The sequence below is a fragment of the Mastigoproctus giganteus genome, chromosome 4 (assembly GCF_048544385.1).
Source record: "Mastigoproctus giganteus isolate SK-2022 chromosome 4, ASM4854438v1, whole genome shotgun sequence".
In the NCBI taxonomy this organism is placed as follows: Eukaryota; Metazoa; Arthropoda; class Arachnida; order Uropygi; family Thelyphonidae; genus Mastigoproctus; species Mastigoproctus giganteus.
In genome coordinates, this window is record NC_143578.1 from 112,263,257 (window position 1) to 112,283,856 (window position 20,600).

The window sequence follows — 20,600 nt, forward strand, 5'->3', positions numbered from 1 at the left end:
CACACTGCACTGACAGTGGTAGAGAATGAAAAGGACCTGGGGTAATTGTGCAGGCAGATATGAAGTTTTCTGAGCAGTGCAGGTGGTCTGCAAAATTAGCTCATGGTGTCTTGTCAATGATATACAGGAATTTTTCTAGAAGGGATAAGGAGGTGATTATCCCCTTGTATAAGGCAATGGTCAGACCACACCTTGAGTACTGTATGCAGGTCTGGAGGCCTCATTTTAAGAAAGATGTAGAGCTGTTGGAATGAGTACAAAGAAGGGCAACAAGATTAGTGAATGGAACAAAAGGGTTGCTATTACGAAGAAGGGCTTAAGTTTTGCAAATTACAGTGTCTGGAGACTAGGCACCTGCAAGGTGATCTGATTGAGGTGTATAAAGCCTTGAATGGTTTGAGCATGCTCAATGCTGATGGGATTCTTCATCTTGCTCAGAATAATCACCTGAGAGGGCATAATTCAAATTGAGGAAAGACGGTTGTGGATAGATGTGCGGAAGTTTGCCTTTAGCCAGCGGGTTGTTGATTGCTGGAACAAACTTCCATCTGCCGTTGTAGAAGTTGATAGCTTAAATCGATTCAAGGCTGAACTCGACAAACATTTGGAGTCAGTGGATGGGTGAAATAAGGGTTTTTTTTTTTTTTTTTTGCCTGATGCTATATAAGCTTGCTTTCTTGCAGCATGTGCCTTTGCTAATGCTAATTACAATTTTGCCTGTTTTGCCCCTTGTGTATACTACTTTGGGCAATCTTGCAGATAGTTTCATATTGATGAATCACATTATAGTACAGTATATAGTTGGGAATTAAGCCCTAAATTATCTTGACATCTCAATCATTTCTGATTGACAAGGAGTTAAATTCTTGTAAGTGCATCTGATAGCAAAGAAATATTGGAACAAAAAGGTCATAGTAATGAAAAGAATTTTGAATTCTTAGAACTGGACTATGATTTTTCAGATGACAATATAGTGCAGTAAGATATTGTTCAATTGGTATAACCCTTTCTTTCAAAGGACAGAAATGTAGGTTGGATGGAGATTTTTTCCTTAGCACATATGAGCATCCATTTAAAATATAATAAAAACTACTCCTGGTCCAGCCAGGTAAGCTTTTTATAGAGTAAAAGATATAAAATCGACATTTCAACTTTATGTGAATCGCATATTCGAGAATGTTATTTTGTAAATGAGAAGGTAGAAAGTTGTTTGGTGATAACTGTGAAGACTTGGATGATGTTACTTTTTAAGCATATGTAGAATTGTCAGCAGGTGTTTAAAAAATTATATAGGGAATCTGTGAGGACACCCAAATAATTTTCTCTCCCAGTAATAAAGAAACAACATATGTTAATCTTTTTTAAAATTTTTTTCCTAAGTACAGGTAGTTCTTGACTTTCTTTCAAGTGTTCATAAAGTGAAAACTCAAAGCGGGAATTTATTTCCCATAGACATAAGGTTAAAAATAGGGGTTACATTCTCAACAGTGAAATTAGTTAGCTAATTAGTTTGTCAATACGAAATTTTTAGAAATCTTCAAGTACCGTGTTAATAGACTAGAAAAGAATAGCGAAAGCTTAAAAAGCGGTACTCACCTTGAAATTAATCTGCGATGGTTTACTTAGGTAGCGTGGTTAATGTTTAAGTTGAATTGTTAAATTGAAAAATTAAAAGGGAGGGAAGTAGGTAAAAGTTGACTGAGTTAAATAGGCGCAAGGAAATAGAAGTGTACACATCCAATCCTTGGTTGTCATCGAAATAAAAGAAAAGAAAAGAATAGTTAAAAACTGTAAGTGAATCCGGTGAAGCCAATAGTCTTTACGAGGACTTTCGTTAGTTAAAGAACGTCTTCAGTTGGCAATGTGTGTAAATGGAATATGGACAAATGTCCATATTCCATTTACTTTACAAGCCTTACGACAAATGTCCATATTCCATTTACTTTACAAGCCTTACGACAAATGTCCATATTCCATTTACTTTACAAACCTTACGCAACCTCTTAGAAACAGACGATACCTTAACAAAACGTACCTCCCTTTCTATAGACCATATCCTTGAACTCGCCACCCTTCTATTAGAAGCAAGATTTTTTAGATTCAACGGAAAAATCTTCCAACAAACATTTGGCTTACCAATGGGACTGGGGATTTCGGCTCCATTATCCGAAATCTACCTAGCCGCCATTGAAGGCCAAATTCTACACCCCTTTCCCCCTGAACTAAAACTATACATGCGCTATGCCGACGACATTCTTGTAATAGGCAACAGATCCATTATTGATAACCTCTTCGTAAAACTTAATTCTGTACACGATAGACTTAAATTCACCCTTGAAATTGGACAAAATAATCAGATAAATTTCCTTAATCTTACTATCTATATAACAGGCACAAAATGAAATACGAAAATTTTCAGGAAAAATACAAACAACGGCAAATACTTACATTTTGCTTCTCATCACCCTCTAAACACTAAAAAGGCAGTTTTATATAACCAAATTCACAATGCACTAAAGTATAGTTCCTTACCCACTGACCTTCACAATGAAATACAGTATATTACTGACAAATTTATATCCAGAGGTTACCCCACCAACTTATTTTGAATACAATCCTTAACGCTAAAAATAAAATTAAATCTAACACCTCAACTAAAGACAAAAATAAAACAAACATCCGCATAGGCCTCCCTTACCACAATGAACTAGCAGGACAGTTCCGACGCCTATTTAACAACACTGATAGCTCCCTTGTTTTTTCCACCTACAACAAATTAGGATCCTTCTTCAGCACCTATAAAGACACATACAAATATCCTACAAACGACCTTAATAATATTATATACCTCATTAATTGTCAACAAAACTGCAACACATGTTATATCGGAAGTACCACTACTAAATTTGGCTCATCAAAAACATCCAACACCCGTGCCTACTACCATTTCCATAGTCTCATGTCTAACCAATCTGTCACAGAACTTACAACTCATGCCCAGACTCACAACCACAATCCGCTCATCGACTCTGCCATTTCCATCATTAAACTAAAATCCAGCTACAGAATACTTCAATATGAAGCCCTAGTTATTGAATGGTACAAGCACCACTCTAACCTCTAAATTCTAAACTCCCCTTCAATCTTTCCCCAATTTGGAACCTCTCGAGATTAAAGTTCCCACATGTCAAAAAAGGCATCACGAGAGTATAATTTTTTATTCTTAAAATACCATGCACGTTCTCTCCCCACACATTGCCAACTGAAGACGTTCTTTAACTAACGAAAGTCCTCGTAAAGACTATTGGCTTCACCGGATTCACTTACAGTTTTTAACTATTCTTTTCTTTTCTTTTCTTTTATTTCGATGACAACCAAGGATTGGATGTGTACACTTCTATTTCCTTGCACCTATTTAACTCAGTCAACTTTTACCTACTTCACTCCCTTTTAATTTTTCAATTTAACAATTCAACTTAAACATTAACCACGCTACCTAAGTAAACCATCGCAGATTAATTTCAAGGTGAGTACCGCTTTTTAAGCTTTCGCTATTCTTTTCTAATTAGTTTGTTTAAACAATGATTGCTTTATCGAAAGAAATGAAAACGTAGCCTGTAAAATCAAGCAAATTATAATAATAATAGAGAAATTATTTATGATTTACAAATGTTAAAGAATGTTTATTCTTCATCATCATCAACTAAATGCACACTCGTTGATGACTCATTATTGGCTCGGCACTCGTTGGTTTGTTACACAAGGAGTCATCTTCAGAAATGTTTCAAGAGGCATTTGTTTCCAAGGCAGTCTTCTGTTTTAATTATAAATTTCATGATTGCATGCATAAGCTTTTTTTAACGGCACACACAAATTGAAACTAACATGATTTGTGCTGAGTAACAAGTTTGCGAAGCTTAAAAAAAGGAATGAAGAGAAGATTCTGAAAATTTATTTGTTTTTTATACGATTGAAGATTTCAGTAAAGGGGAAACACATTTCACCATAATAACGGAAAAAACCACACAATTCCAGCTATCGGTATTTTCGCAAATGCAAGAAAATCAAATTTACTACTAGTTTATAATTTCTTGCACTAACAGAAAAGCCCAATTAACTGCCAAGTGTAAATTGTTTTTATTGATTTATGGTCGTGACTCCAGAAATGTGCTTTAGAAAAATAACACAAAGGCATTTAAAATTGATTCTTATAACGGAACATATGATAACGATGAAAGTGTAGTGCATTTTAATGATTTCAATTGGTAACTAATACAATTTGCAAACCGTGCTCACGACATTTTATATGGCCATAAGGTCATGCTCGTGACCCTAAAAATGACATTTTAGAAAGATAAATAGCTTAGTTATACATTGAAATTTTCAACTTCAAGATCTTGAAATGAATTACCAAAAAACAATGTGTTATTGGGTTCACATTAAGATATTTTAATGATATGATGGTGTCGCTTGAACTGATTAATATTGTAAAACGGGGTACTGTATTGTATAAATCTACGCACGTGGTTTGGAATGCAGTATTTATGAATGTTTTGCAATTAATGTTCATATTTTCATATGGTTTGGAATGCAGTAATTATGAATGTTTTGCAATTAATGCTCATATTTTCGAGTTTCTTGATACTTGGGAAAAAAAAACTCGTAAAGCGAGAACTGCCTGTATATTCCTCTTGAGCCATGCATCGTTAAAATTATGAAAGGATGACTTTTCTTTTTATTTTCCATGTATTTCCTCCAATTTGAGAGTAAAGAGGAAATATCCAAAAAGGTTTTTTTTTTCCAACTTCCTTGAGATAATCATCATTTAAAAATGATACTCAATGCAGGTGATTCTTCAGATTTCTGAAGAAGAAATAATCACTGGTGGTTAGTTCTAGACTATAGGCAGGTGGTTTAGACCCTGGCGTCCACAGTTGCTCAATCCCGCAGCTGCTCTATGGGATTTAGGTAAAGGAGCATTGTCATAAAGAAGCATTACCATTAGCAAAGGCACATGATGCAAGAAAGCAAGCTTATATAGCATCAGTAAAAAAAAAAAAAAAAACCCTTATTTCACCCATCCACTTGCTCCAAATGTTTTTCAAGTTCTGCCTTGAATCTATTTAAGCTATCAACTTCTACAATGACAGATGGAAGTTTGCTCCAGCAATCAACCACCTGCTGGCTAAAGGCAAACTTCTGCACATCTATCCTACAACCGTCTTTCCTCAATTTAAATTTCTGCCCTCTCAGGCGATTATTCTGAGCAAGAGGAAGAATCCCATCAGCATTGAGCATGTGCAAACCATTCAAGGCTTTATACATTTCAATCAGAACACCTCGCGGTTCCTATTGTCCAGACACTGTAATTTGCAAAACTTTGTAAGAGCAACCCTTTGTTCCATTCACTAATCTTGTTGCCCTTCTCTGTACTTGTTCCAACAGCTCTATATCCTTCTTAAAATGAGGCCTCCAGACCTGTATACAGTACTCAAGGTGTGGCTTGACCATTGCCTTATACAAGGGGATAATCACCTCCTTATCCCTGCTAGAAAAATTCCTGTATATCATTGACAAGACACCATGAGCTACTCTTGCAGACCGTCTGCACTGCTCAGAAAACTTCATATCTGCCTGCACAATTACTCCTAGGTCCTTTTCATTCTCTACCACTGTCAGTGTGGTACCACAGAGTTGATACGTTACTCTGGGATTACTGCTTCCCATATGTAGTACTTTACATTTGTCAAGGTTAAACTTCATTTGCCACCTCTCAGCCCATCTGCTCAACTTTTCTAGATCCTGTTGCAGCAGCGTACTGTGATTAATATCATTAACAACCCTGCCACCCTTCGTATCGTCTGCAAACTTGGACATTAAGCCTGATATACCATCATCAGTATCATTTATAAATACAGAAAACAACAATGGACCAAAAACTGAACTCTGAGGGACTCCACTAATAACATTAGTCCACGAAGAGCAGTGTCCGTTGATTACCACTCTCTTTCTTATCCCACTCAACCATCCCTTATTTCACCCATCCACTTGCTCCAAATGTTTGTCAAGTTCTGCCTTGAATCTATTTAAGCTGTCAACTTCTACAATGACAGATGGAAAATTGGACTGCTCCAATTTGTGCAGCAGTCTTCCATATGCAACCATATCAAAGGCTTTTCTAAGATACAAATATATGATATCAAAGTTATTCTTTGCATCCAGTTCCTTTGTGCTATCCAAGAGCTATAACTGAACTCTTGTCTAGATGATCCTGCAATGCTTCTTTAACTGTGCCTCCATTAATTTCCTTGGAACAGAAGTTAAACTAACAGTTCTGTAATTACCTGTGTCTCCCTTTGATCCTCCTTTGTGGATTGGGGTCACATTTGTACATCTCCAGTCCATGGGTACCTCCCCCGAGTCCAGGGAAGCTCTCATAATTATGGTTAAGGGTTTGCTTACTTCCTTTGCCGCCTCCTTTAATATAACTGGATAGATTCCATCCACCCCAGGTGCCTTTCTTGTGTTTATCTTCAACAATTTCTCCTCCACTTTACTCTCAGTTATTACAAGAATGTCTATCTTACTGCCAGAATTGAATACACCTCTGGCATTCTCCTCCCTGAATAACTCCTGATGTGTGAATGTCGATGCAAAATATTCATCGAGTTTGTTCGCTACATGAGCTGGATCATCAACAGTTGATCCAACAATATCAAGTGGACCAATCTGATTCATCCCCTTCTTTCTAGAGTTTACTTAAGTAAAGAACTTTTTGCTGTTTTTCTTTGCATCATTTGCCAAAGATTTCTCGTAATCTGCCTTCACCTGCCTAAACTTCTGTGTAACTTCGTTACAGACCAGCTTATATCTATCATAGGCTTCTGTGTCATATGTTAATTTATATGTATCCCATGCATTTTTCTTCTCTGTCACATGTCTAATTAGTTCATCCAACATCCATTTAGGCCTAAATTTTGAACAATATTTCTTTGTTGGTATGAAAAGCCTAGTAGTTGTTTCCAAGATTAATTCTTTGAATGCTTCCCATTTTGAATTTGCTGTTGGTAACATCATCAGTTGGTTCCACCGTATAGAATTTAATACTGTCTCAGACCACCATAGTCACCTTTATGAAAGCAAAAACCCTTCTCTTTACCCTTGAATGGGTTGAGCACGCTGAATTCTGATGGGATCCTTCCACTTGTTCAGATTATGAACCTAAGGGGGCATAAATTCAAATTAAGAAAAGACAGATGTAGATTAGATGTGCGGAAATTTGCCTTTAGCCAGCGGGTGGTTAATTGCTGGAACAAACTTCCATCTGTCGTTGTGGAAGTTGATAGGGTGAATAAATTTAAGGAGGAACTGGACAGGCATTTGGAGGGAATGGTGTGTTTTTTTTTTTTTTTTTTGGCTGATGCTGCATAAGCTCATACACTTGCTTTCTTGCATCAAATGCCACTGCTACTACTACTACTACCACCACCCTTGATGGTAGTTACCCCTTTGAGTAAATCCCACCTCAGCACACAGTGATCACTGCCACCTAGTGGTTCCTTTATTTGCAGATTCTCGATGCATGAAGAATCATTACTGATAATCAGATCAAGAGTAGTACGCTCTCTAGTTGCCTCCTGAACATGCTGCTGTAGAAAACAGTCATCCAATAAATCCACAAGTCTTGCTAGCGTGTGAATGACCAACCCACAAATTCCAGTCAATATCCTGGAAATTAAAATCCCCCATTATAAGACACTAATTTACTGGGCAACTCTATTTCTCTGCACAAATGCTCATTATACTCATCAGATTCATTAGGCCTATAACACACACCTACTTCCTTTTTTCCTTTCCCAGTGCTTTTGTCACACTAAACAGACTCAACATTGCATTGTCCATCCACATCAATTGGATACACTTCCTTAGATTGTGTGTTTCTTAACTAACAGCATAACCCCTCCTCCTTTTTTGTCCTGTCTATCCTTTCTGTACATATTGTACTCCCCAAATTCCAGTTCTGAACTGCTTATGTCTGTGTGACACCATGTCTCTGATATGCCAACAATATCTGCCTTTGATGTCTTGATTAGCATTTCAAGCTCATTGAATTTATTAACTATACCCCTAGCATTGGTGTCCATGCAAGTATACATGCACCTGTTTCTACTCTTAGTTACCCCTAACACAGCCCTTGTTTACTTGTTCCACTATGACTCCCAACAGTCCTGGAAATTGCCATTGCCTTGCTTTCCAGGCTGCTGCTCAATTGCATTTCAATAGAAGTAGTGCAAGAATCACTTTTACCTCAGCCAGCGGCTGCTGTTAATCTATTAGTCCGTGTATCTCCCCCCAAGCTAGCAGTTTTCCGACCCACCTAACTCTGCCTCGATAGCATCAGCAGATATGCGCCTCCGTAGCCAGGTGGGAAGGAGCAGCAGTGCGTGGCACATGCTTCTTGATTAGACCGGGGTTCGAGCCCGTCACCACCAAATACGGAGGATGCGGAAAGGTCAGGGAATGACCACCGCATATCCCGGAGCAATATGGCCTTAGTTGCTAATGCTCCTAAAAACCAAATAACAACAACAACAACAACATCAGCAGATATTCTTGCACCCTTTCTATTTAAGTGTATCCCTTCCCTGTAGAAGCAGTCTCTCCTGTTAACAAGCACAGACCAGACTGAGAAAAATTCTACCCCTTGAGCCTTGCACAATCTCTCCAGGGCAGAACTGATCGACAAGGCTCTCATAATATACTCCCTCCTATCATGTCTGGGCAGAATTGCAGACACTTTCAAATTCAACCCAACTCACGGATTTTTTTTCAGCATTGTCTTTTACTTGTTACGTAATTCTGCTGGTCTCCTACTCTTAATATCATTAGTGCCAATGTGTACAACAATATCACTCTTTGTGCCCTTAAAGGATGATATCTGCCCTACAACGTCATCAACTTTTGCCCCTGGCACACATACCCTGTTCCTGTTCCATCTATCCTTTTTGCACAATGTTTCCCATTTCCCTGACAATAGAGTCACCTACAACAACTAGTTCCTTTGGGACCAGCGCATTCTGCCTTGGGTTTTGCCGCTGTGTTGCGCGTTGTTCAAGTGCAAGCTCTGGCATTGATGTGGGCAGCTGAGAGCTTGATGGGCCTCTCAATTTAAATCCTTCGAGGGCATCCACCCTGTCCTTCAAGCTCTCATATAAGCCCATAACAATGCAGAGTTGGTGCCTCATTTCCTCGCACTCTTTACATTGCGCACACACAAAGACATTCCTCTTGGCAATATCATGTCCCGTTCCTGATTGATCCACAAACATCAAACAAGCAGTGCATTTCAATAGACTGTGATTCATAGGACAAACACCCACCTCAGTTCTTCCCTGAGCCACAGCACTTCTACTAGTTTGAGCCTTTTGCTTTGTTGCTCTGAGTCATAATTTCTATTCAAGTTCAACAAAATTCCAATACAAAATATAGCCCTAAACCTATATCCCAATGCAGTTATAACACAGTGTATATATATATGTATTTCAGTATCGAATGTTATCTCCGAGTTACATTATGACTTTCTTATCCCCTGTCAACTTATATGTATTAATTTATGATGTTACGTTTGTAATAACTAGGTCGCTATATTTATTTAGTTAAGAAAAGTACAGTTGAATTGACATTGAAATTTAATAAGATTAATAAATTTTACTGATTAATTGATACTACTATACTTGCTATTTAGTTTTCTGTTAAACCTTATGCTAGCACACATTGTATCGTATAACAGTGGCGGCAATTACGAATGGTTAATCTACAGACACGAGGTATTATTTACTTTCCAAATTGCACTATCTAAATTCCAAATAAACCACGGAGCTTGACTAGGTCTATAAGCTACTTATAGAAAATAATTTAATCTAACAATTAAGTCAATAAAGTGGCTAAATATAATTAAAAACTTTTCGTTAGCGGGAGCTGCAAAACCTGTCCACGTGGATTCAATACCCTTACAGATACTATGTAATAACATGCAAAATCTCTATCTAAATTCAATTTAAACTAAAGTACTGTTACTAGGAATATAAAGAAACTCTAAAAAATAAATTAATATGCCAATTTAAGTTAATAAAATAGCAAAAACTTCTATTTGCTGGAGCTGTAAAGACTTCACATGTTCAAATGGGATTTAGGTAAAGGAGACCCTGGCATCCACAGTTTCTCAATCCTGCAGCTGCTCTATGGGATTTAGGTAAAGGAGCAGTGTCATAAAGACGCAGGATGCTTCATCGTAATTTCCTCTCTTCCTTGCTTTGTTGGACCCTCTTCAGTTTTTGAGAATGGGCATCTTCAGTGATTGTTTTCTTATATGGCCTTTAGTCTATCAAAAGAATCTTTCCATATCCCAAAAAATGATGATCATGGATTTCCTGGCAAAGATTGTCTTGAATTTTTTTTTGGGTGATGTTGGCCCATGAATCCATATTTCATGACCAGTTATAATTCTTGAAAGAAATCTTTGTGGATTTGCATCATGCTGGAATGAATTTCCTTCACACATTTGAGCTCATTTATGATGGATGTAAGCATTCTTGGCACCAGTAAGAACTATTGTTTGACAGGGTCAAGTGTTCACAAAAAGATGACCACCACCAGCCCATCAGAAATATTCATTGTCTGGCATTTTTAGACATTTTAATACATCTGCCCGGATAACCAGGTTTACCATTATTTATTTATTTTTTTATCTTTCTATACATTAAAATAATTTTCCTCCTAGTGATATTTATTCAGCCAACGGGAGAAGAGAGATATGAGTTACGTGGTAATACGTAACAAATACAAAAATACATAACAGAAGCTTGTTTTACTGTGGTAAAACAAGCTCCTCTTTAAGCATGGTCATGTGCTATGCTTATCTAACATGACCATGCAGTACCATTCTTGATTTTCATATGTAACGTATTTATTTAAATAAGCTAAATGCAATGAGGCATAATATTTTAAGAGTTTAAGATTCTATATCTATATAATATTGGTGTAAATACACTATGGACAACTTTTAAAGAAAAACTACGATTGTAGTGTGAAAGGTGCCCACTGATTAAAAGCCAACTAGATTTGAAACGGTGCTGTCTGAGTGGTGGTAGTGCCCACCAAGAATAAGTGATAATAGTCCTGTTAGTGAAGTGTTACTTATTCGAGATGGTGCAGTACATAGTAACTCGCTGTGAAGGATGAGCACGATATAAGATAGAAATGAAATGATTCCTTTCACACTATGATCGTAGTTTTACTTCGTATGATTGTAGAGTTGTCTGTGGTGTATCTCAGTGGTGGGATTCAGCCGGTTCGCACCGGTTCGGCAGAACCGATACCTAATTTTTTGTTGAGTTCGGCGAACCGGTTGTTAAAATGGCACTTGTGATCAGGGTTCTCTCTAAGGTGGGCGCATGCCATTTATTAATTCAACAAGAAATTTTTGTTTAATATCGATAAAATGAAGAAAATGTATGTTCTGACTGATGTTTATCAATGGTATAAGCATAGTGCTTTGTTTATAAAAGTTTATGATATGACCACGCGTGGACAGAACCAGTAAAAATATTCAAATATATTGGCACATATCCGCTCCTGCTCTATAATATATTAAAATAAAACATTTTTAAAATTTTTTTGCAGTAGCCCTTAAAAGGATGAAAAGGCAACAGAGTTTGACAGATTTTTTTCAATAAGAAACCAAAATCAGAATTTGTTGTATTAGAATTGGCCTTGGATTCAGTTACATCACCAACAATTTTCGTTGAACTAGTTGAATTGGAAAAACAAGATGCAGAGACAATACGTTCTTCAGTTATGGAAAGTTTAAATAATGTTGGACTTACTAAGAACTACCTAGAAAAAAATTTAATAGGATTTTGCTCCGATGGTGCCAGCGTTATGCTTTGAAGAAAATCTTGAGTGAGCACTAGGATTGCAAAAGAGTTTCCAAATGTAATAATATGGCACTGTTTAAATCATCGCCTCCATCTTGTTTTAGATGATTCGATAAAGGAAACAAAGCAAGTAAATCATTTTAAAACCAAAACTATTTAAAACTATTTAGCAAGTAAAACTATTTTTCATCAATCCAATAAGAACCAAATTGAACTTTCCAAAATATCCGAACAACTTGGAATCGAAATTATAAAGATTGGTAGAGTTTTGGGACCAAAATGGGCTGCCTGTGGTTTAAGGTCAACCCTAGCTGTGTGGCCCGCTTATCCAGTGCTACATCACTATTTTTATTCAAATAAAAAGTACTTAGGTATGGCTGCCTGTCTTGAAAATATATATTTTATAACTGATTTGGCATTGATGATTGATATTTTAAACGAAATTTCTCTTCTTTCAAATGCACTGCAAGCAAGAAATATAGACATAATAAAGGCTGAAAAACTCGTGATAAGATCTATTAAAGCATTTCAAATGCTTGGAAAGGAAAAGGGTCCATACGAAAAAAAAGTTGATGAATTAATTACTTCAGAAACCTTCAAAGATATAAAATTTGTAGAAAATCATCGATTTGTCTCGGGCTTCCTTGGGAAAGACTTTTAGAAAACATCGTAACGAATTTGAAAAAAAAAAAAAGACTAATGGATTGTAAACATTTAAAATCAAGTTGTAGCTAATTTCAAGATAGGAATAAATTACAATTTCTCAATTTTTTGGAGCCAGATTACTGGATTATTGAAGAAGTACTAGTTCCATGGAAAGCAGCTGAAGAACAATTGCTCGTATTTAATGACATTTTTAATTACCAAATTGATATTAATGATTATCGAGATTTCTTGGAAAACGTTTTAAAAAATTCCCAGAATTATGCAATTTAAGAATTATCCTGAAAGTGTTCAAAGAGCTAAAAATATTGTCAGAACAATTGCTGTAAGTTCAGCAGAAGCAGAAAAGGGTTTTTCAAAGATGAACATAATATGTTCAGAGAAGAGAAGTCGCCTAACTGTTTCTAATATATCAAACACAATGACTATTAGTTTAATCGGTTTACCTCTAAAGGAATGGGATCCTACTCCTACAGTGGTTAAGGATAAATCACTCAGCTGATGACGCTCGGATAAAAGTGAAGAAAATTGCAAACGAGGACGCCAATCAAGAAACAATATGGAAATATCTTAAATAACAGTTTTATTGTTTTTTGTCATGTATTATTTAATATTTTTTCATTAATATTTTAAATCTTTCTTATAACATAATCTAGTTTTGTGGACCTCTTTTATTGTTCTTATTTAAGTATTAACTGCATGAAATAATAAACTACCTTTCGGTATATAGTTTTTTTATACTTAGAATGGTCATTAGGGCAGCGAACCGGTTGTTAAATTATTTGAATCCCACCACTGGTGTATCTACACCGATATTATATAGATATAATAATGTATTTATGTATTCATAGCTGAGGAAGAGACACACACGAGTCAAAGTTTCTCTAAGTATTTTATTTTATCAAAAGAAGTGAGTGCAGCGAGCAGGAGACGAATCCCCCTAGTTATTCCTTTTTTTTTTTATCGCATTTCTTGTGTTGTTACTTTTGCTTTCATCCTTAGCTGATGTCATTTTCTGTGGATTTTTCACTCTATTAGTATTAGCAATGGCCACATGGTGCAAGGAAGCCTATGGCTTATGCTGTACCAGCCCAAAAAATAAAATAAAATAATAAAAAATAAATAAATAATAATAAAATAAAATAACAGTAATAAGAAAAAAAATAATTATTAATAAATAAGAGAAAATGAAATGGACAACCTAAGCATTTCCCTCCTCCCGTAGATGGGCACCTCCGTAGCCAGGTGGGCAGGAGCAGCAGTGCGTAGCACATGCTTCTTGATTAGACCGGAGTTCGAGCCCGTGCCCACCAAATACGGAGGATGTGGAAAGGTCAGGGAATGACCACCGCATATCCCCGGAGCAATATGGCCTTAGTTGCTAATGCTCCTAAAAACCAAACAACAACAACAACAACAATCTCCCGTAGATAATTATCCAGCTGACCTTTAAATTTCTCCAAACTGTCAGCCTCTACCACCCATGTTGATAACTTATTCCAGTAATTTATTACTAGCTGGCTCAAATAAAACTTCCTGCAATCCAGTCTAAACATCCTCCCATAACTTGAAATCATAGCCCCTAGTTCTATTTATAACTGTGAAAATTTCATTCTCATTCATTTTGCTTATGCCTCTCAGAGCCTTAAACACCTCAATCAAGTCTCCTCTAAGGTGTCTAGTTTCCAAGCTCTGCAACCCACATATTTGAACTCTTTCCTCATATGGATGCCTTTTTGCCTATCTCACCAGGCGAGTTACCCGTCTCTGGACCCTTTGAAGAAGAACAATGTCTTTCTTTAGGTGCAGTCTCCATACCTGAACACAGTATTCCAAGTGTGGTCTAACAATAGCCTTGTACAGTGGGATTATGACGTCCTTATCTCTACTAGCAATCGTTCGATACATCATCGATAGGACACCATGGGCCTTCCTTGCAACCTGTCTACGATGCTCAGAGAACTTAAAGTCTGACCGTATCATAACACCCAAGTCCCTTTCCTCCACTACCAGCTTTAGTTCAACTCTGCCAAGTGTATAAATTATTTTGGGGTTACCATTCCCCAGGTGCAATACCTTACACTTTGCTGGATTAAAGCATAGCTGCCATTTTCTTGACCATCTCTGAAGTCTATCTAGGTCATTCTGAAGAAGCTCTGCTTGGTGGCGATCATTAACTACTCTACCAATCTTTACATCATCTGCAAATTTAGATATCACGCCCTCTATCCCTTCCTCGATGTCATTTATGAAAATCAAAAACAATAGTGGTCCTAATACGGATTCTTAGGGAACCCCACTTCTTACATCAACCCAACCCTATTTAATAAGCTGAGAAATTTTGTCTGGTATTCAGAAGGGCCAGCCTCACCATATACAGATTTCATGCATCCATAAATAACTTTTAGTCCATTCCCTTGTATAAAAAAATTTGATGGCCTGGTACTCGAGTTTTGTGGCATCTGCATTTTCTTTTGGTTTGATTACTTTAAATTTCTTCTGTCTTTCCATAGTTCACTGTATTGAGCTGTACCTGTGCAGATAAGATACAGATATTTATGAGAGCATCATTAACTCCTAAATCATTGGATATGCAGTGGAGAAGCTGCCTTTTTGACTCAATTGACCCTCACCTTCCTTCTCCAGCTAACCATCATACTAGTGTTGGTACCATAGTTTCTCTCTGTTTTAAACACAGAGATTATTTCCTTTATGTATGATAAAAGAAATCACAGTATTGTTTGCATTTATTTTTGAAGTTATTTCTGTAGATATACAGTAATACCCCGAAGTTACTCGATAGGTGTGTCCGACGAAAATCGCGTAAGTCGAATTCGCGTAAGTCGGGGTAGAACTTTGCATATAAATACATATAAATTTTGCTTAATTGGGACCAAGGACTAACAAAAACACTACTTTAGAAGAAAAATATTAATAAAATTGCAGTTCTTTATACATATTAATACAAAATATGTATTAAAAAAAACAAATGACTTACGTTAAAAAGTTATTTCGATGTCGATGGCTTCATAAAATCTAACAAATTCGTCTGACGACACAGCGCGTTCTTTTTTTCACGCAGAATTTCTTCGTAGCAAGCTAATAATTTTTTTATTCCTTGCTTTGTAGCTATAACGCGTTCTTCGTTGGAGTCTATATTTTCTAAAATTTTTAAGCCCTTTACAATTGAGCCCTTTTCAATTTTCAACCTCTCAAGTTTGCAATTGTCATGTGCTTTTCGCCGTTGCTTCATTTAGGCCTGTAGCACGTGCAATATCGCATGGTCTTTCATTTCGCTCAAAGCGTTTCACAATTTCATATTTTTTCTCTATCGACAGAGGCGGACTGGCCATAAGCCTTACCGGAGAAACCCCGGTGGGCCAGTGTGATTTTGGCCATAAACCATAGTATGAGGCCACTATAAATTTTCCTGGGTAAGAATTTTTGATCCAGTCCGCCTCTGTTTATCGATAATTGCTTTTCTTTTTCTCTCTGAATCTGCAGTGTCTTCACCAGGACGCTTCCTTTTCACACCTTTTAATTAAGTATTTTACTCATTTTTAGGGAATAAAGCACAATTACAAAACGAGGAGGCATGCTTGATACGCATAAACAAAGCTGCGCGCATGTAGCAACTGAATAAACAACACCATAAAGGCAGAGATACACTATTAACACCTCACATTTCTAGGGGTTACTACCATAAAACAATAAAAATCCAGTTGCGTTTCTGCTAGTGAAATCTGTTATAAACTGGTAGTAAACTCGATCTAATTGCATTTGCGATTATACCGATAGCTGGAATTTGTTGGTTTTTACGTTATTATGGTGAAATGTGTTTCCCCTTCACTGATATAAAAAACATAAAAGCAGCAAAGTTGAATTTTGTTCATCTTTCGCTCTTATTCTCCGCCGTCGCACCGTATATCGATAACATATGAAAAACGACCTTGAAGATAGTGGGCGGCAGCGTTGCCAAACGAAAAAATCAAGAACCGCGTAACTCCGAGTTCGCGTAAGTCGGGGTAGCGTAAGTCGGGGTATTACTGTATTGAGCTACTGTGTGGCATGAAGGGTAGAAGTATATAGCTAACCAAAGGAGAAGAGTTTGGGCATGTTAATATTTTCCCCTCTACAGTTTTTTTGTAAATTTTTTAATGAAAATTTTTGTGAATTGTTTTAAAAATTTCTGATTTCATTTTTGACCATATTTCACTTTAATAAATAAATCTTTATTTGTGTCACTTAGTTAAGTCAAAATAATAAAATGTTGGAAAACTTGCTGCCTTGGGCCAGCATATTTGCTAAACTTAAAAGGGTTAAGAGTCTTCTAATCTCTTTTAAAAATGGAATTAATATCCTTCCAGTGAAAACAGTATTTACTGATACCTTCATTTTATTTTTAAAAAGAATGAAATGAATATATAGGACTTGAATATACAGGCTTCCATGTGGTAAGCATTGTTAGTGATAATGATACAATAAATAGAAACGTGGTGTATGAGCATTTTCTGAACACAACAGAGACTGACAGGTGACCATTCATTCGTTTTCTGCCATAATTATGCCTCTCATGTTAGCCCAAGTTGTTTATCTGTCTCAAATGTATTCGATGCTATAATGCACTTCAAATTCTAGTCAGAAACCTTTCAGGAAACTGTATGTTACTTTTTACCACAGTTTAGGCGCATTACAGTTTGCCCGTGTGGAATTAATCCCAAGCAAACAACATTTTCTGTGTATCCACATTCTTTTGGCAAAAGGTGACCTTTGGTTTCTATACTAGATTTGCATAGTGGGTTTGTCAGTTTCTATGTAACAACCGGCTAAAACAAAATAACCCAGATGAATGCATGTATTATTCATTATTTGATAAAATGATAAATGTGTCATACAAAGAGCATATTTTTTAACATTGAAAATACTATTACATAGTATTGAAGTGGCTATTGAAATATAGATAAGAAAAAGTTTACAGCCATGAAATTTAGAAAGGCAAAATGCTAAGTTGGTGTTCTTTGGATTTTCAATAATCATGATTGAAGGCCTTCTCAGCTGACTGTAAATAGTATAAGTTGTTGTTTTGAAACATCTTAATATATGAAAGTATTTTGTAAATGGCGAAGTATTATAAATGTAATGAAACCAAATAAGGGAAAGTTCCCTAGGTATTATTTTTTATCAATCTGCTAACACTCATCTGATGAAAACTATATTTTTAAACATTTTCTTGATTTGCTGTATGCTTGGAAAAAATTACCTCTGGAAACTGGCACTCTTACTAAAGATGCCCTTGTGGCATTAAAAATTACAATATATTCATTAATTAAAATAACTAGGTTTGAACCTCTCTTTAACGAGCTTCCATATAGTGAAATTTTCTATGTAGCAAATGTTTTTGATTTCCCCTTGGTCATTACGTTGAAAATAGTTTACATATAATGAAGAAAATTTCCGTATAACAAACTGATTTCGAGAGACCTGGGTACATTGTTCGCACCTCTGGCCTTTAGGCAATAGAGATGACGCTGTAGAACGCATGAATTAGGAGCTAAAAGTGATTAAGAATTAATCACTTTAGCTTTTAATAGCTAAAGAATTTAATTCTTAAGAGCATTCCACAATGTAGTTTTGCCCTTGCAGCCTTTACTGTACTGAGAAGTCATGCTGGTCGACTGCTGTCTATATGCCCACAGTCATTGGCAAAGATTAAGGCATATTTCTGACACAGATATTGGCTCTGGTCATGCTGTTTTCAATTGTAAGCACTCTATTAGAGAATTAGGAGAGAGTGATTTTCCTTTATCCCAAAAATTCATCTGTCATTTCGTAGCAATGAGTCATCTGCACTTTCACTAAATTTCACCTTTCTCTGTATGGTAGGTACAAGTGGTCCCTAAATCAGTTTTGTTTTAACTGCCATGCAAGTAACCTTATAGTGCCTAAGAGAAAATCCTTGAGTGTAGTGGAAAAAGTGGAAGTGCTTAATAGTATAGATCGGGGTGTTAAAAAAAAAAGAAATTGCTTTAAAATTTGGTATCCCTGCCAGTAGTGTGTCAACCATTCTGAAAAACCATGTTTTGATTATCAAACTGTTTGAGGATTTGGAACCCAGTTGGAAGCGTGCAAAATTATGCCTGTATGAAGATGTAGATGAAGCCGTTTTTAAGTGGGTGAAGTTGATTTGGGACAAAATACGCTGATATCAGGGCCATTAATAAAAGAAAAGGCTATAGAATACTCATCTTTTCTGGGGCATAAAACATTCCAAGCCGGTTCTGGTTGGCTGGACAAATTTAAAAAGCGACATTGGCTTACTTGAAAAAGGCTTACTCGATTTCTGGTGAAAGTTTGGTTGTAATTGAAGAAGACTACCCATTGGAAAGAAACAATTTTGAAAACAAATTATGGAAGACTATGAGCCCAAAGACACATTCAGCGTTAATGAAACAGGTCTATTTTTAAAATGTTTTCTGAACAAGACACTGACTTTTAAAGGTGATAAAAATAGTAAGGAGAGAAATACAGTCTTGGTTGGTGCAAATATGGCTGGTAATGAAAAATTGAAGTTTTTGGTAATAGGCAAAATTAAACAACCTAGATGTTTCAAAGGAGTGAAGTCATTAGAGTTGAACTAAAACTACAACAAAAAAGCTTGGATGACAAGTGAAATATTTGAACAGTGGATTTTAAATTTCGATAGAAAGATGACAAAAGAAAACAGAAAAATCGCTTTGATTGTCGACAACTGCCTTGCCCACCTTCGCTTAGTAATTTCGAAACTTACAAGTGTGAAGCTTGTTTTCTTCTCTCTGAATACCTTGTATTACCCACAGCCAAAGGACCAAGGGATTATCAAGAATTTGAAAATGCACTATCAAAGGTGCATACGGAAAAAAATTATACAGAGAATAGAAACCAACCAACTTATAGATTCTATTATAGATTTCTGGATGTGCATATCAGAGTTGGCAAAAGTGTGGAGTCAAAATGTGACTGAAACGATTAAGAATTGTTTCGCAATAGCAGATTTTGCTAAAACGCCAATTAACAGTGATGAGAGGGATGAACTGCTACAAGACATTGAGCAATCTTGGGAAGAACTCCAAGCAAGAGTTTTGATCAGTGGAGAAGTTGTTCTTGAAGAATTTTTAAGAGTTGATAACGATGTCATAGTAGCTGAATATCTGAGCGACTCCAACATTTTGGAGAGTATTCAAAGAACTAGTGACAGTATCGACGATGAGTTGGATGAAAATGAGGGCAAAATGAAGGCAATGAGAGCAGTATTAAACCTTCCAAACATGAAATGTTGGCAGCATTTGAAACTTTGCGTCAAGGCCTTCAGTGTGAAGAAAATGTGCCAGAAAATATATTTGAGTGCTTAAACAAATGCAAACATTTTTATGAACGATGCACAGTAAAATCCAGCATACAACAAAAAAAAATAATAACCAAATGTTTTACAACATAATTCTTAAAAGTGTACTAATACATTGTGTGCATCATGAAGTCATTTCTTAATATATAGTTGTTTCTTAATATATGTGTACTAAATTAATTGTTTTGAAATGTTAGAAAATTTTTTCATTCCCACTTATTTCTGATTTATTTCCCATAACTTGCTGTATTTCTGATTTGAATTATAGTAATTTTCATTTGAAACAGTCATATTTCTTTATAACGAAATTTCTGTATAATGAATTTTTTCAAGAGAATGAGCAAAATGGAGGTCTAACTGTATTTTATAAAAAAAAATTTAATGTGAAGTATGTACTCCATGAACAGATTCATACTGATTATTTAGTCATTTATTCATGCTTCAATTAGACAAATATATAAAAGCAGGAATGAGTATGGTGATATTCCAATAGGTGAATTTTCAACCACTAAACGATAAAAGCCTAAAAATCTGTACAGAAAATATATTTTTTCAGAATTTGTGTCACTAGTATAATTATATTTAATATCATTATGTATAACTCTGTTCATTCAAAAGTT

General features: G+C 36.0%; 1 protein-coding gene across 5 annotated transcripts in view; it reads left to right on the forward strand.

Annotated features, from left to right (window-relative positions):
- The window catches only part of Tnpo (transportin 1), a 563,147-nt gene that overhangs the window by 109,040 nt on the left and 433,507 nt on the right, over positions 1–20,600 (forward strand). The window lies entirely within an intron of this gene.